Source organism: Lutra lutra, chromosome 5, assembly GCF_902655055.1.
Source record: "Lutra lutra chromosome 5, mLutLut1.2, whole genome shotgun sequence".
Taxonomy (NCBI): domain Eukaryota; kingdom Metazoa; phylum Chordata; class Mammalia; order Carnivora; family Mustelidae; genus Lutra; species Lutra lutra.
The window spans coordinates 87,021,016-87,038,740 of NC_062282.1; the positions used below are offsets into that span (position 1 = coordinate 87,021,016).

The 17,725-nt window shown below is 39.4% G+C and overlaps 1 protein-coding gene across 3 annotated transcripts in view; it reads right to left on the reverse strand.

The window, feature by feature from the left end:
• IL6ST (interleukin 6 cytokine family signal transducer) overlaps window positions 1-17,169 on the reverse strand; it is a 56,515-nt gene extending 39,346 nt beyond the window's left edge. For 2 of the 3 annotated variants that reach the window (XM_047729638.1, XM_047729636.1), the window contains exon 1: window positions 16,989-17,169. The gene's annotated coding sequence lies outside the window, so the exon portion shown is untranslated. Of the gene's footprint in view, window positions 1-15,111; window positions 15,210-16,988 lie in introns of all 3 variants that reach the window. The other variant, XM_047729637.1, reaches the window with a different exon arrangement.
• Window positions 17,170-17,725: the final 556 nt, after the last annotated feature.

Below are 17,725 nucleotides of genomic sequence, written 5' to 3' on the forward strand. Positions count from 1 at the left end.
TCTAAAATGACTTGGCAACCATTTCTTGTAAAGGGCCAGATAATAAATATTTTAGGTTTTGTGGTAATTAAGGTCTCTGTTGTAACTAGTCGACTTCGTTAGAGACAGTATGTGAACAGATGGCATGGCTGAATTCTAATAAAACTATTTAATAAAATAGGATGCATCCTAGATTTGGTCTGCAGACCATAGTAACATAGTTTACTTATCTTACTGGCTGTTATGGGTTGAATTGTGTTTTGTTCCCAAAAGATATACTGATATCCTAATCCACAGTATCTCCTAATGTGACAGTTTGGAAATAGGGCTGTGGCTAATGTAGTTAAGATGTCATAAATGAGTAGGGTGGGCCCTTAATGCAGTATGACTGATTGTCGTTATGAAAAAACACATAGACACACCAAAAAAACAAAACAACAAAAAAAAAAACCCACATAGGCACAATGCCATGTGACAACACAGGCATGCACTGGAGTAATGTAGGGGTAAGGTAAGAAATGTCAAGACTAAGGGCTACCACTAGGAGCTATGAAGAGGCAAGGAACAGATTCTATCCAGAATTTCAGAAGGACTTCTGGCTTCCAGAACCTTAAAATAAACTCCTGTTATTTCAGGTCACCCAGTTTGTGGCACTTTGTTACAGCAGCCCTGAGAAACCAATACACTGTCAATACATTATCTGTGTACCTAAAATAGAATGTTAGCAAATCAGGCAAGAAATTTTGTCTGCTTTGTTCCCTTCTATATTCCTAGCATCAAGAATCACACCCAGCATAGTGAGCACCTCAGCATCTTTGCTGGATAAACTGACTTTCTTGCTTTAAGTAGGTACATAATGTATTAGTGGAATAAATATACTGTAATCTAACTAGTCCCAAGTCTGCATGGATATACACGCTTTCACTTCTCTTGGGACAATACCTAGTAGACAAGCCAGGTTGTATCTATGGTAGGTGTATATTCATGTTCTTCTTTGGTGATGTAGGTCTGTTCAAAATATTTTGCTCATTTTTAAACTGGGTGTGTTGTTTTCTCATTTTTATGTTTAGAAGTTTTAAAAAATAGAATTCTAGATGCAAGGTCTTTATTAGAAAATCCTTTTTAAGTATTTTCTCCCAATCTGTGGCTTATCTTCCCATTCTTTAACTGTGCTTTTTTAAAGAGAAATTTTCATTTTAATCGAGTCCAATTTATTTACTACTACTTTTGATACTGTATCAAAGAAATCCTTGCTGAATGCCAAGTCTCAACGGTCTATGTTTTCTAGCCAGAAGTTTTATAGTTTTAGGTTTGATATTTAGGTCTATCAACTATTTTGGTAATTCTTATATATGGTGTAAGGTAGGTATTCAAGTTCATTTTGTTACATAAGAATAGCCAATTGTTTCTGAACTATTTGTAGAAAAACTATCCTTTCTCAAGTGAACTGCCTTTACACTTTCATCAAAAATCAGTTGTCCATGTATATGTGGGTCTATTTATGTACTCTCTATTCCATGCTTGGGCAAACTTTTTATGTAAAGGGCCAGAGAATAAATATTTTAGGTTTTGCATCAAACTATCGCTCTTTGCAGATGATATTATACTTTATGTGGAAAACCCAAAAGACTTCACTCCAAATCTGCGAGAACTTGTACAGGAATTCAGTAAAGTGTCAGGATATAAAATCAATGCACAGAAATCAGTTGCATTTCTTTATACCACCAAAAAGACAGAAGAAAGAGAAATTAAGGACGCAATCCCATTTACAATTGCACCCAAAAGTAAGCTATCTAGGAATAAACCTAACCAAAGAGGCAAAAATCTATACTCATAAAACTATAAAGTACTCATGAAAGAAACTGAGGAAGACACAAAGAAATGGAAAAATGTTCCATGCTCATGGACTGGAAGAACAAATATTGTGAAAGTTTATGCTACCTAAAGCAATCTACACATTTAATGCAATCCCTATCAAAATCCCACCCATTTTTTTTCAAAGAAATGGAACAAATAATCCTAAAATTTATATGGAACCAGAAAAGACCTCCAATAGTCAGAGGAATGTTGAAAAAGAAAGCCAATGGGACGCCTGGGTGGCTCAGTGGGTTAAGCCGCTGCCTTCGGCTCAGGTCATGATCCCAGGTCCTGGGTTCAAGCCCCACATCCCGGGCTTTCTGCTCAGCAGGGAGCCTGCTTCCTCCTCTCTCTCCGCCTGCCTCTCTGCCTACTTGTGATTTCTCTCTGTCAAATAAATAAATAAAATCTTTAATAAAAAAAAAAAAAAAGAAAGAAAAAGAAAGCCAAAGTTGGTGGCATCACAATTCTAGACTTCAAGCTCTATTACAAAGCTGTCATCATCAAGACAGTATGGTACTGGCACAAAAACAGACACATAGATCAATGGAACAGAACAGAGAGCCCAGAAATAGACCCTCAACTCTATGGTCAACTAATCTTCAACAAAGCAGGAAAGAATGTCCAATGGAAGAAAGACAGTCTCTTCAACAAATGGTGTTGGGAAAATTGGACAGCCACATGCAGAAGAATGAAACTGGACCATTTCCTTATGCCACACATGAAAATAGACTCAAAATGGATGAAGGACCTCAATGTGAGAAAGGAATCCATCAAAATCCTTGAGGAGAACACCGGCAACGACCTCTTCCACCTCAGCGGCAGCAACTTCTTCCTAGGAACATTGCCAAAGGCAAGGGAAGCAAGGGCAAAAAATGAACTACTGGGATTTCATCAAGATCAAAAGCTTTTGCACAGCAAAGGAAACAGTTAACAAAACCAAAAGACAACTGACAGAATGGGAGAAGATATTTGCAAACAGACATATCAGATAAAGGGCTAGTATCCAAAATCTATAAAAAGAGCTTAGCAAACTCAACACCCAAAGAACAAATAATCCAATCAAGAAATGGGCAGAGGACATGAACAGACATTTCTGCAAAGACTACTTCCAGATGGCCAACAGACACATGAAAAAGTGCTCCATATCACTCGGCATCAGGGAAATACAAATCAAAACCACAATGAGATATCACCTCACACCAGTCAGAATGGCTAAAATTAACAAGTCAGGAAATGACAGATGCTGGCGAGGATGCAGAGAAAGGGGAACCCTCCTACACTGTTGGTGGGAATGCAAGCTGGTGCAACCACTCTGGAAAATGGCATGGACGTTCCTCAACAAGTTGAAAATAGAGCTACCTTACCACCCAGCAATTGCACTACTGGGTATTTACCCTAAAGATACAAACATAGTGATCCGAAGGGGCACGTGCTCCCAAATGTTTATAGAAGCAATGTCCACCACAGCCAAACTATGGAAAGAACCCAGATGTCCATCAACAGACAAATGGATCAAGAAGATGTGGTATATATATACAATGGAATACTATGCAGTCATCAAAAGAAATGAAACCTTGGAGCGCCTGGGTGGCTCAGTGGGTTAAGGCCTCTGCCTTCGGCTCAGGTCATGATCCCAGGGTGCTGGGATGGAGTCCCACATGGGGCTCTCTGCTCAGCAGGGAGCCTGCTTCTCCATCTCTGCCTGCCTTTGTGCCTACTTGTGAACTCTGTCTGTCAAATAAATTTAAAAAAAAATCTTTAAAGTGATTATTGAAGCAAAAACAACAGGGTTTACAACATGTATAAAGTACATCTAAAGTTTATAAAATATGTAAAAGTAAGTTGTATGCCAAAAATAGCATAAAGATCAAGAGGGGAGAAAGAAATGTATACTCTTGTATACTTCAGTGTGCATGAGGTGTTATAACATCACTTGGTTATAAAGACAGGTAAGTTTAAGAAGTACACTATAAACCTTAATCACTAAGATAACAAAACAATTAATAGCTTGTAAGCCAAAAAGAAGACAAAATGGAAATCCTAAGAAATGTCACTTAATACAGATGACAAAAATAGAAGAAAAGGGAGAAAAGAGATAAATAGGTAGAAAAGAAATACAAAGCTGTTAGCTTTACTTACCTATCAATAATAATAAATGTGGGTGGCCTAGATTACCAATGAAAGCAGAAATTGTCAGATAAACTATATACTATCTACCAGAACAAAACACAACAACAAAAAACCCACAAAGCTTTAAATATGAAGAAAGAAACAGGTAAAATACAAAAGAATAGGGAAAGAGTATACCATAATAACACTAATGGAAGAGAAGATGAGATGTCTGTAATGATGTCAAAGTAGATTTCAGAGCAAAGAATATTACCATTGGTAAAGAACATCATTGCACAATGATACAAGAGTCACTTCATCAAGACCTTACATTTACCTTCCTAATAAAGCTTCAAAATAGGGCAAAATCTGAAAGAACTGCAAGAAGAAATAGATGGATTATCAATACCCCCTTTTCAATAATTGATAGAGGAAGTAGACAGAAAATGACTAATGATAACAGAAGATTGAATAACACTATCAACCAGACTTGATTGACACTTAAAACACTCCATCCAGGAGCAACTGTGGTGTTTTTAAAAATTTTTTAAATTTTTTTAATAAACATATAATGTATTATTAGCCCCAGGGGTACAGGTCTGTGAATCGCCAGGTTTACACACTTCACAGCACTCAACCATAGCACATACCCTCCCCGATATCCCTAACCCCACCACCCTCTCCCTAGCCCCCTCCCTCTGCCCCGCCTCAGTTTGTGACATTGATTCGCTTATGGTTTGTCTCCTTCCCGATCCCATCTTGTTTCATTTATTCTTTCCCTGCCCCCCAACACCCCCACGTTGCACCTCCACTTCCTCATATCAGGGAGATCATATGATAGTTGTCTTTCTCCAATTGACTTTTGCTAAGCATAATACCCTCTAGATCATTCATGTTGTCCCAAATGGCAAGATTTGATTTCATTTTTTTTCCCCCAAAGATTTTATTTATTTATTTGACAGACAGATCACAGGCAGGCAGAGAGAAAGGAAAGGAAGCAGGCTTCCTGCTGAGCAGAGAGCCCGATGTGGGGCTCAGTCCCAGGACCCTGAGATGATGACCTGAGCCGAAGGCAGAGGCCTTAACCCCGAAGGCAGAGGCTCTACCCACCGAGTCACCCAGGCACCCCTTAAAAAATCACTGTAAAAGAGAGTTTATAATACAAATATCTTGTGTATATACCTATGTCTACTATCATTTCCAGAGCTTCTCATCTTTTGTCTAAGGTCTACATTTCTATTTGATATTTTCCTTCTGTCTGAAGGATTATTTGTAGTGCAGGTCTGCTGGTGATGGATTCTGGTGAAGTTTCCACATACCTAAAAATAAGTGCATTATTATTTTTCATAGGTATTTTCACTAGGTATAGATTCTCAATTGACAGATTTTTCTTTCAGTGTTTTAAAAATGTAGCTATTAAGTTCTTGCATACACTGTTTCTCATGAGAAATCCACTATCATCCTTATCTTTCTTCTTTTGTATGAAAGGCCTCTTTTCTCCTGTGGATGCATGTAAGTTTTCTGTAACTATCACCAATTTTGAGCAATCTTGACTATAATGCACTGTGGTCAAGTTTTTATCATGTTTCTGGTGCTTAAGAGTTTGTTGAACTTCTTGGATCTACTGGTTTAAACAGTTTTCATCAAATCTATGAAGACTGAGGCCAGTGTTTCTTTGAATTTATCTCTGACACTCTTGCTCCTACCCTTGAGAATTCTACTAACATGTATTAATTAGGATGCTTGAAGTAGTTCCCCTTGCTCACTGATGTCCAGTCCATTTTTTCTGTTTTATGATAATTTCTACTGCTGTATCTTTAGGCTTACTGATCTTTTCATCTGCAATGTCTAATCTGACATTAATCCTAACTTGTTTATTTTTCATCTCGCACATATTTATTATCTCTAGAAGTTTAATTGGGTCTTTTGCATGTATTCTGTAACTAACTTCTTGAACGTATAGAACACAGTTATAAAAAGTAACTTTTAATTTCTTTGGTAATACTAACATCTATGTCAGCTCTGTGTTACTTTTAATTAATTTTTCTCCTTATTATACATTGTACTTTCATGCTTCTTACACATGCCTGGTAATTTCTAATTGGATGCTGGACACTGATTTTCACCTTCTTTGCTACTGGATCTGTACTGGATTGTTTTTTGTATTTCTAAATCTTTTTTTTTTTTTTTGAAGGTTTATTTATCATTGGAGAGAGCAAGAGAGAGCATTCAAGAAATGAGGGCAGTGGGGAGAAAAACAGACACCTCATGAGCCTGACATGGGGCTTGATCTCAGGATTCTGAGATCAAGACCTGAGCCAAAATCCAGTCACTCAAGCAAAGGTGTCCCTGTTATTTCTGTACCTTTGAACTTTATTCTAGGACACAGTTAAGTACTTGGAAACAATATGGTTCTTTTAGGTCTTCCTTTTAAGATATACTGGTAAGTAGGTATTTATCCAACAATACAAAATTATTAATATAAAGGGATACATGCACCCTGATGTTTATAGTAGCAGTACCTACAACAGCCAAATCATGGAAACAGCTCACATGTCCATCAACTGATGAGTCAATAAAAAAGATGGGGGGGGGGTGTATGGGTGTATATACACACACACACACACACACGTGTGTATATATGTGTACACACACACACACACACACAGTGGACTATTACTCAGCCATCAAAAAGAATGAAATCTTGTCATTTTCAATGATGTGGATGGAACTGGAGAATATGAGGATGATGCTAAGTAAAATAAGTCACAAAAAGACAATGTATTCACTTATATATGGAATTTAAGAAACAAAACAAGGTTAAAAAAGAAAGGATGTGGGCGCCTGGGTGGCTCAGTGGGTTAAGCCGCTGCCTTCGGCTCAGGTCATGATCTCAGGGTCCTGGGATCGAGGCCCGCATTGGGCTCTCTGCTCAGCAGGGAGCCTGCTTCCCTCTCTCTCTGCCTGCCTCTCTGTCTACTTGTGATCTCTGTCAAATAAATAAATAAAATCTTTAAAAAAAAAAAAAAAGAAAAAAGAAAGGATGTAAACAAAGAAACAGACCCTTAAAAAAAAAAAAAAAGATTTGAGAGAAAGCGTGAGCAGCGGGAGAGGCAGCAGAGGGAGAGGGAGCAGACCCTCTGCTGAGCAGGGAGCCTAATGCAGGGCTTGATTCCAGGATCCTGAGATCATGACCTGAGCCAAAGGCAGACGCTTAACTGACTGAGCCACCCTAATACCCCCCAAGACTGTTAACTATAAAAAAACCAAACTGATGGTTACCAGAGGGGAGATGCATTTTGGGGGGGGGAGGGGGTGAAACAGGTGATGGGGATTAAGGAGTGCCACTTGGGATGAGCACCGGGTATAGTATAAAAGTACTGAATCACTATTTTGTACACCTGAAATTAAATTTCACATTGGATGTTAAAAGGAATTTAAACAAAAAACTTGGGGGGGGGGGGGGAAGATACCCTGGGTGGAATTGGAGCAGCACTTATTCCAGGCCAATTTATTTACTACTGAGCCAGGATCCTTCTGTGTCTCTAACCAACGTCCCATGAGTCAAATGGTTCCAAACCTGGCTGGTGAGGACAGGAACCTTTCCTGATCCAATGGAAGCACCAAGCACTGCTATCTTTATCCTCTCCAGGAGGTTCTTTCCCTGGTCTGTAGTGATTTCTTTACATGCATGCACTAGTCAGTACTCAGATGACTAGTTTAGCAGGACCTCTGAAGCTTTCTAGAGCCCTCTAGTACTCTGTTTTGTGAACTTTAGCTCCTTTGGTAATCCTAGCCATCTCCACAGGTCAAAGAGAATCCATGGATCTTATCCTGGATTCCCCCTACCTGTGCCAGGGACTGGAAACTTTCTCAAGGTAGTAGGCTAGGGCAATCACAGGGTTCATCTAACTTGTTTCTCATCTATCAAGACCACTGCCTTTCATTATCCAGTGTCAAGTGTCTTGATTATCACTGTTTCATGTGGGTTTTTTTTTTGTTTTATGGTTATATCAGGCAAGAGGGTAAATCTTACCTCCTTTTATCCCGTTTTTGGTCCTAAGTGCAAGTTGCATAGTCATTTGGACACCAAATCAAACAGGAATTATGTAATAAAACTATTGTTAAACTATTATGCATACTGGTGTGAAAAATCCTAATCAAAGCATTTGCAAATTAATTTTCGTAACATACTTGAAAACAACAACGAAACTCCATAAATACCAATAGTACTAAGCCTAAAATTAGGGGCATGTGGGTGGCTCAGTATGTTATGCTTCTGCCTTGAGCTCAGTCATAATCCCAGGATTCTGGGATGGAGCCCCCAGTCAGGCTCTCTGCTCAACAGAGAGTCTGCTTCTCCCTCTTCCTCTCCCTCTCCCCCCATCCTGCTCATGTTCTCTATCTTGAATAAATTTTTTAAAAATCTTAAAAAAAATAAAAACCTAAAAATGTAAGCATGGTCCATTAAGCAAAAGATTAACAATATTATGCACTATATTAAGATTAAGAGAAGAAAACTATACAATCATTCCAATAGATGCTTGAAAATTATCTGATAATGTTCAACAACTGTTCACTTAAAAAATAACAAAGTGTCAGAGAGAGAGAGAGAGATCACAAGCAGGCAGAGAGAGAGGGAGAAGCAGGCTCCCCGCTGAGCAGAGAACCCGATTCGGGGCTTGATTCCAGGATGCTGGGATCACGACCTGAGCCGAAGGCAGAGGCTTAACCCACTGAGCCACCCAGGCGCCCCTGCATTAGAGTTTTTAAGTGGTTCATAAAATTTATCCGTAGACAAAGGATTCCTGTTCAATTCCAAAAGTATATAGCCCTCTGGACCTCAAAGGAATTTCTTTGACACAGATCACTTCACTCTGTGATGCTACTTTTTTTTTCTTTTAGTAAATATATGTGTGCACTCTTAATAAAGACTATTCCTGTTAATTGCAAGAGTACTGCTCAGACCTTATAGGAAAAAACGGGTACCCGACTGAGGTGGTTTCAATCAACATTCCTTGAGTAAAAATACCATGCTCAATACGAATTCTAAGAACAGTAGAAATTGCATTTCCATAGTGCCTGTCCTTATTCATTAAAAAAAAATCCCAAATCATCAAAAAAAAAAAAAAAAAAAAAAAAACAAAACAAAGTGTCAAAAAATGAAGACTGAAAGAGACCATCCTTACCTTCATGAAGTGTAACAAAGATGATGGATTCAAGCCTATGTTCAAATCCCAACTCCTTTTTTTGTAAAACATCTTAGCCAAGTTATTTAATATCCCTCCCTTTCATTCTCCTTATCTGTAAAATGAGGATACCACCACCACCTACCCCACATGCTACCCAGGGCTTTTGTGAAGATTAAGTAAGTCAATAAACATAAAGCACTTATAATCTACCTGACTCACAGTATGTATTCAATAAATGGTAACCTGTTACCAGTGCAGCTCTTGTTGCTGTTGCCACTATCTTTTATCAGAAACCCACAGAAAACAACATACTCAAAAATAAAAATTAGGATCAGTCCTATTGAAGTCAGAATTCAAACAAGATACTTGGAAGTCATCACTTAACACTGTTCTACATGGCTTAACCAAAAACAGAACAAATGATGATATAAAAATGGAGAAAGAAAAACTTGCAGATGGTATTATCTATTAAGGAAAAGAATGAGAATCAAATGACAAACTACCACAACTACTTAGAGTTTAATAGTTAAACAAAAGATCATCAAAAAACATAGTTCTCCTACATACCAGTAATAACCAGTTAGAAATTTTAAAGAAAAAATTCTAGTCACAACAGCAGCAAAAACTGTAATGAAGAAAAAAAACTAATCAGAGCTATGTAATAACCTGATACAGAAAACTATAAACCCTTACTAAAAGCTCATTAGTCAAATACCATGAAATGGAAAACAAAATATACATGGTAGACACTGGTTCTTCACAAATTACTGTATTAATCGACACAATTTTTACCTAAATTACAAAAAAGTCGATTATAGAACTTTACAAACCAATTTAAAATGTCACACAAAATATGAGATAATGACCAAAAGCCAATTTTCAAGAGAAGAATGAAGAGAAAACTTGCTCTATCGTCTATTAAGGCATAATGCAACATTATAGTAATTAAACGGGGCACTGCATCTGAATATTTTGATCAATGGTATAAAGCAAAAAAAAAAATCCAGAAACAGACCCATATATATTTAAGAATTTAATCATCTGATTAAAAAAAAAAAAAAAGCCACCTATCTCTGGGGGAATAAAGGACCATTTAAAATAGCACTGGGAAAACTGGCTCCACAAGCATAAAGATAAAGAGTTCTACTTCATTACACATACATACACTCCAGATTAAGGATCTTTAGATTCTGACTTTTGGAAGAAAGAGAGACCTCAGAATTAGGCAAGGGCCCCTACAAATTATCACTGACTTGTTTCAGACATATGAAAAGGATAAAAAATACTTTGATGACTATTTACATTCTCACTGCAGCTTAAGAAATATAACTCATACAGTTGAAGCCAAATAAACAGGTCTTGCTCTTAAGTTTCAAGTTTAGAGAGGTAGAATATGCACAGAATGCTACAGAAGCACAGAGAACAGCCCAATTCACAAAGGACCCAGAAGGCCCAGAAATGAAATGCAAGTAAAGGTCTTTCTAAACAAAGAACATAGCATACACATGAGCTATATGTCACCTTTGACTCTAAATGTCAAATGAAGATTATCAATGGCAAAATTCCAGCACAGGCCAGTGTACAAACCAGAGCGGCCATATCTGAAACACAGTTTACTTTCTGTTAGGGAATGGAGGTGAGGGAATACAAACAATAGAACATCCAAACAAAAGCAGACTGTGGAGACAACCAACATGAAATGCAGTCTTCAGAAGTAATGATGAAACAAATCCACTTTGAAGCAAAGAATGAAACTAAGTAAACGAAAAATGGAAACTTGGAGGCAGAACATCCTCATTTTTAATAGAGCCAACAGATTTATTGTGCTGAAAGAAATAAAGCTCCCGCTCTGGGATATGTATACATGCAGCTTTAAAATAATAACCTAATAACCTAGGGCGCCTGGGTGGCTCAGTGGGCTGGGCCGCTGCCTTCGGCTCGGGTCATGATCCCGAAGTCCCAGGATAAAGTCCCGCATCAGGCTCCTAGCACCATGGGGAGTCTGCTTCTCCCTCTGACCTTCCCCCCCTCATGCTCTCTCTCACTGTCCCTCTTTCAAATAAATAAATATAAATCTTTAAAATAATAACCTATACTACAGCCACATTTCAACACACACAGTTCTCTTAGTCATGATCAATTAGCTAACTAATTTCTCATTAAATCTCATTAAGATAGACTAGACAGACACGGAATTAGAGAGAGACTCTAGACATTGTAACATATTATGTTTCTGAACATGGTTGACCAGGTGTGTTTCTTGAATTTCTCTTTTCTCCTGGTTTCTATATAATGGTATCATGTGGCTGAATTCGTTCATCTATCTTACTTTATGTCTCCTTCACTGAATTCTCTGCTAGGGTTTACCTCCTGGCTATGGAAGTACCCAAGTATTTGGAATCTACTGCTTTTTAAAAATACCAACATATGAAGATACAGAACTTCAACTATTACTATTTCAAACAAAATAATTTCAAGAATTCTGGCTGGGGGACGCCTGGATGGCTGAGTGGGTTAAATCCTCTGCCTTCAGCTCAGGTCATGATCCCAGATCCTGGGATTGAGCCCTGCATCCGGCTCTCCGCACAGCAGGGAGCATGCTTTCTCCTCTCTCTCTCTCTCTCTCTCTGCCTGCCTCTCTGCCTATCTGTGATCTGTCAAACAAAAAATAAAATCTTTAAAAAACAAAAAATTCTGGCTGGAATCATTGATTCCAGTTATGTATCATTGTCTTGGATATTCTGCCTCTGACTCAAATAGAAAGGTCTAAAAACAATACACAAATAACATACATGCTACACACATAATAGACACAAATGCACTCACTTGGAAGAAAAAAATTATCTTTTTCCCCACCTAAGATCACCCTTTTTGAACTACCTAAATCAATGGGGTCCATCACTGCCTCTTACCTATCATTTTTTTATTCTAGCTTCTCTAATCATCTTTCATGAGGTCTTTTCTATTTGTCTCTTTTCTACCTTCTACCATGACGATCATCATTTCGGCACATGGGATCACCTTACTATTTAACAGCCTACCTGCTTCCAGTCTCTTTCCATCCTCCAAAATCAGTCTGACGTTACAGGTGGATCAACCTACCTAACTTGTCACTCTTATCTTCAAAAAGCTTTTAAAGGGTCAATAATAATGCCAAATATTTAGCTATTTTAGAACTTAAAAAATTGGCTTCATGTGCCTGTCTAACCTATCTTATCCAGTACTTAAAATCTATTCTATGTTCAATGGAAAAAAGCCTCTGCAACAAACGGTTTTGGGAAAATTGGACATCAACATGCCGAAGAATGAAACTATACCATTTCCTTACACCACACACAAAAACTGACTCAAAATGGATGGAAGACATCAATATGAGACAGGAATCTATCAAAATCCTTGAGGAGAGCACCGGCAGCAACTTCTTCCTAGAAACATTGCCAAAGGCAAGGGAAGCAAGGGCAACATTGGGACTCCATCAAGATAAAAAGCTTTTTGCAAAGCAAACAGTCAACAAAACCAAAAGACAACTGAAGAATGGGAAAAGGTATTTGCAAATGTATCAGACAAAGGGCTAGTATCCAAAATCTATAAAGAACTTATCAAACCTAACACCCAAAGAACAAATAATCCAATCAAGAAATGAGCAGAAGAACAGACATTTCTGCGAAGACAACCAAATGGCCAAGAGACACATGAAAAAGTGCTAAATTAAACATCATGGCATCAAGGCAATACAAATCAAAACCACATGGAGATACCACGTCACACCAGTCAGAATGTCTAAAGTTAATCAGTCAGGAAACGACAGGTGTTGGCGAGGACACAGAGAAAGGAGAACCCTCCTACATTGTTGGTGGGAATGCAAGCTGGTGCAGACGCTCTACAACACAGTATGGAGGTTCCTCAGAAAGTTGAAAATAGAGCTACCCTACAACCCAGCAATCGCACTACTGGGTATTTACCCTAAAGATACAAATGTAGTGATCCAAAGGGGCACATGCACCCAAATGTTTGAGAGCAATGTCCACAACAGCCAAACTATGGAAAGCAGCTAGATGTCCATCAACAAATGAATGGTTATTATATATATATATATATATATATATATATATGCCTAAAAGTATATATAATGGAATTCTATGCAACCATAAAAAAGAAACGTAATCTTGCCATTTACAACTACGCAGATGGAACTAGAGTATTATGCTAAATAAAATAAGTCAATCACAGAAAAACAATTATCATATGATCTCTATGATATGAGGAATTGGGGGGGGGGGGGGATGAGACAAGATGGTACCTGGGAGGGAGACAAACCCTAAGAGACTCAATCTCAGGAAACAAATTGAGGGCTGCTGGGTTGTGAGAGGGGTAGGGTGACTGGGTGATAAAACATTGAGAAGGGTCATGTGTTATAGTGACTGCTGTGAACTGTCTAAGACTGATGATTCACAGACCTGTACCCCTGAAACAAGTAATACATTATATGTTAATAAAATAAAAATTTGAAAAAAAAAAAAAAAAATCTATTCTAGAAGGGCCTAGCTGGCTCATCTGATAAAGCAAGTGACCTTGATCTTGGGGTTTTGAGTTCAAGCCTCATGTTGGGTGTAGAGAGCACTTCAAACAAACAAACCAATGAACAATAAAGTCTATTCTAAAAAAACCCTCAACTATTATTTCCTCAAGCTACCCCACCACTGTACATCTAAAGAGAATAGCAAACAATCCAGTGGAATTATTTATGCAGCTTCCCAAATGTAAATATTTAAGCTTTTATTTGTCTTGAACTCATCATGCCATTTCACATTTTGGTCTACTTTTTATCATTCCCTACACCTGTAAACTAAACTCACTCCTACAGACTAAGCTCAAGCCACAATAAACTACTAGACTTTCTCTAACATATTTTGTTATTTCAGAGTCTGTGCTTCTACATACACTATCCTGACTCTACAGTATCTTTTCCCATTCTCTGCTTTGTAACTGTGTAACTCCAATGAAACATCATCTCTCCTGTGGAATTTCCCAGTTCCCACAAACACCTTTGCTCCCGATGCACTTGTGTACAGTTCCATAATAGGACTGATTAACACTGTACTGGAATTGTTTCTATGTCTTGATATTTTCAGAATCTACAGATACTCTGAGGCACACAGAGCACAATTAAGAGTGTTTTAGGGACGCCTGGGTGGCTCAGTTGGTTAAGCAGCTGCCTTCGGCTCAGGTCCCAGCGTCCTGGGATCGAGTCCCACATCGGGCTCCTTGTTCTGTGGGGAGCCTGCTTCTCCCTCTGCCTCTGCCTGCCACTCTGTCTGCCTGTGCTCGCTCTCTCTCTCTCTTCCTGGCAGATAAATAAATAAAATCTTTAAAAAAAAAAAAGTGTTTTAAAAGACCTTCTGGAATTGCCATATTATTCTAGTTACCACCATTCAAGTATACTATATGAAGAAAAAACACATGCATCACAGTTAAGAGCTCAGATTCTGAAGCCAGGCTATTTATGCATGAATTCTAGATCTACCCCTTATTAACTGTGTGGCACTGGACAAATTAACCTCTCTTTGTTTTGGCTTCCTTTTTTGTAAAAGGAAGATAATAGCACTTGCCTTCTGAGAGAATTAATATGGGCAAAGTGCTCAGAACCATGACTGGCACAAATAAAGTATTACATACCATTGGCTATTTTAATTAACATACCTTCTACATAGACCTCTATTTGGCTTGAGTTTCCTTCATTTATCTCTATCCAAATCTCACGAAGGTTTCAAGTTTGACTTCTGCTCAATCCTTTGATTATTCCAACCTTTAAATAATCACTCCCTAATTTAATTATCTATAGTAGTCTCTGTATCATTCTACATTTCTACATTCTACATTTCTGTATCATTCTAATTAAAACTGCCTTGCATAATTTTTCATAAATCTGCCAGCCCAATTTCTGTAAACTCTATAAACGTCCTAGGAATACCTTATATGTCTTTGTGAATTCCTGTAGCCAGCAGTAAGTCCTTAGTATTTGTTGTGTGAAAAGAGTAGAAATAGAAACTTCAACTCTGATCATACAACCTTTGCAATCAAAGAAATGGAGAAGACTGTGAGAACATTCCACACTTATCCAGGAGCCAGACTGCAAATGTATTAGAACTAGGGAGTCCTGATATGTTAAAATGAAAAACTCTAGCTTCTATAGGGAAAAAAAAAAAAAACCCTCTCTGAGGATCAGTTTCAAGTCCGCAAGTTCCCAAACTGTACGGTGGATCCTTTACAAGAATTTCGTCAGCATGAAAAAATGACCAACTGAGATTACAGGATTTGGATTGCACAGATCTAGGTATCACAGGGATGTGGTCCCTCAGTTTCCTTCTCTATAAAGAATATTGCAACTTTTTACTTCATAGGTGTATGTAATAATCAACACTTACCTAACATTAACTGAAGCGCAAATTCCCTTGGAAAAAATTATTAAATAAACTGGAAACACTGCAACTCATAAATGAAAACGTGAAAGAACACTGCATGTTTTTCATTACATAAGAAAATATATTAACTTAGCTGGCAGTATTTATAATATTCAAAATTACCTATGAGAAACTTAAACATGTATAGCATTGCCAATTAGAGACTTGAGGGAAAAATTCCACTATAAAACTTATTCTTTTTCTCACTTTCTCCATCCTATAATTTTCTTCTTCCACTTGTGATTAAAAACAAGTGTTCAAAACAACCCCTCAAAAGAAACAGCTGGAAAACATGATTCAACTTAGTATCAAGTTGGTTCCATAAACGTATAATTCCATTTACAGCTAAAAAAAAAATACTTCCAAGTGAAAATTATCAGTAATCTAAGAAATTAAGATAATGGCGAACACAGCTCAGATAATGATCTGAGCCAGGAATTTCAAATTAAGAGTTGTTCCAACTTGAAGCTGGCAGTCACACAGTCTAAAGGGTTTGTTTACAGCAGTGACTTAACCAAAGACTCCAATCTTTTAGAAGTCACCCTGGCATTCTAATCACTAATTATTTCCTAGCAGCGTTAACTGATAAAAATGCCAATACTACACAAATTAAACCAAAATTGGTGTTCTTCTGAAGGGAAAAATTCCCAAAAAACCAAAATGGCAAGTCTTAATTCTAACCTGTGATATTTTTTTCAGTTGGAGTTATGAATAAAATGCAGTTCATCTACTGAAAAACAGAAGAACCTTGCCACTTGGAATAACCTTTAAGCTTGGGGGAGGGGTGAGCTTTTAAAGATGGATTTGATGCTTCTCAAATATACAGCGTTACGTGGGATACATGTTAAGAGATACATGTAAAGGCATATGTAAGAGATAAAAATAGAAAAAAAACTCAATTAGTTTAAAATATTTTAATTAAAATGAACTTTCAACCATCTTGAAACACTAACTTCACGATGAAAAGATGGCTTTGGTGAAGAGATACTGATTTCCAGGTAGAAAAAAAATGAAGAATCAAGTGCGGGGCTAGTGCAAATTAAGGGGAGATAGAAAAGGGCAAAAAGTGGGGATTTGGGGGCGTGGGCCAAAGAAGGGTGTGTGGGTGTGTGCGCGCGCTGAAGTAAGGTCTGCGCTTATGGTTGAGAAATATAGGTGACAAACTTGTAGAAATCAAATTCAGAGGTGTGTGAACACGGAAAGGAAGGAGGAATGTGGGGGATTTCCAGGCTGGACTAACAAGTTTGGGACGCGCACATTATTGGGGTGCCCCTCTTCCGGGGAAAGGTGGCCCCCTCCAGTGCCTGGTCTCCAGGCCCCAACACCCCCGACCCGGCCCTCACCCTCCCGCTACGCGGCCCTTCACTCGGCCACGGGATCTCCTCACCTCAGGCCGCGGCGCCTCGCTCATCCGCGTCTGTAGAGCGACGACTCCCTCCGCCCCAGGCCGGGCCAGTCGGCCGGCCAGTCGCGGCCCCCGGCTCAGCTGCGCCCGGGCGTTCCCCGCGCGAATCCGCGGACCACTCCAGTCCTCGCTTCAGCTCCGGCTCGCTCCCGGTTCCTTCCCGCAGACGCGGCACGCGGCCCTCCTCCCCCGGCGGGGCGTTGCGCCCCCGACCCCGCCCCGCAGCGCCCTCGCCGCGCCCCGCCCCCGGGTTTAGGGACTGTATGCTCATTGGCTCCAGCGAGACCCGGCGCGCTAGGATATTGGCCAGGCGGTAACCCGACGGCGAAGGGGCGGGACTCCAGTCTGCTGCAATTCCCGTAACGCTGCTCCTGGCGTCCGGGATTCCGGCGGTTGCGTCCGCGTCGCCTTTCCTAGACCGGATCGAAGGGTTCCCCCCACCTCTTCTCCGCGGGCGGAAGGAGCGGAATGTTCCATTTTTCCGTGGAATAACGGGGTCGTGAACTGGGGCCCGGGTACTTTGTACGCTTGCCGCTCTCTCTTCTCGCTGCGGTCCCGCGGCCTTGGTTCGCGGCCTTCCGCGAGGGACTCAGAGCCGTGAGGGACCGCCGGGCTCCCTCGGGGACAGGGGAGGCGTGGGAGTTTCTCGGGAGAAGTGAAGGACTCGATGGTCGTGATTTCACACGAGATGCCTGCAGATCGTGGTGGCGGCGGCCTCG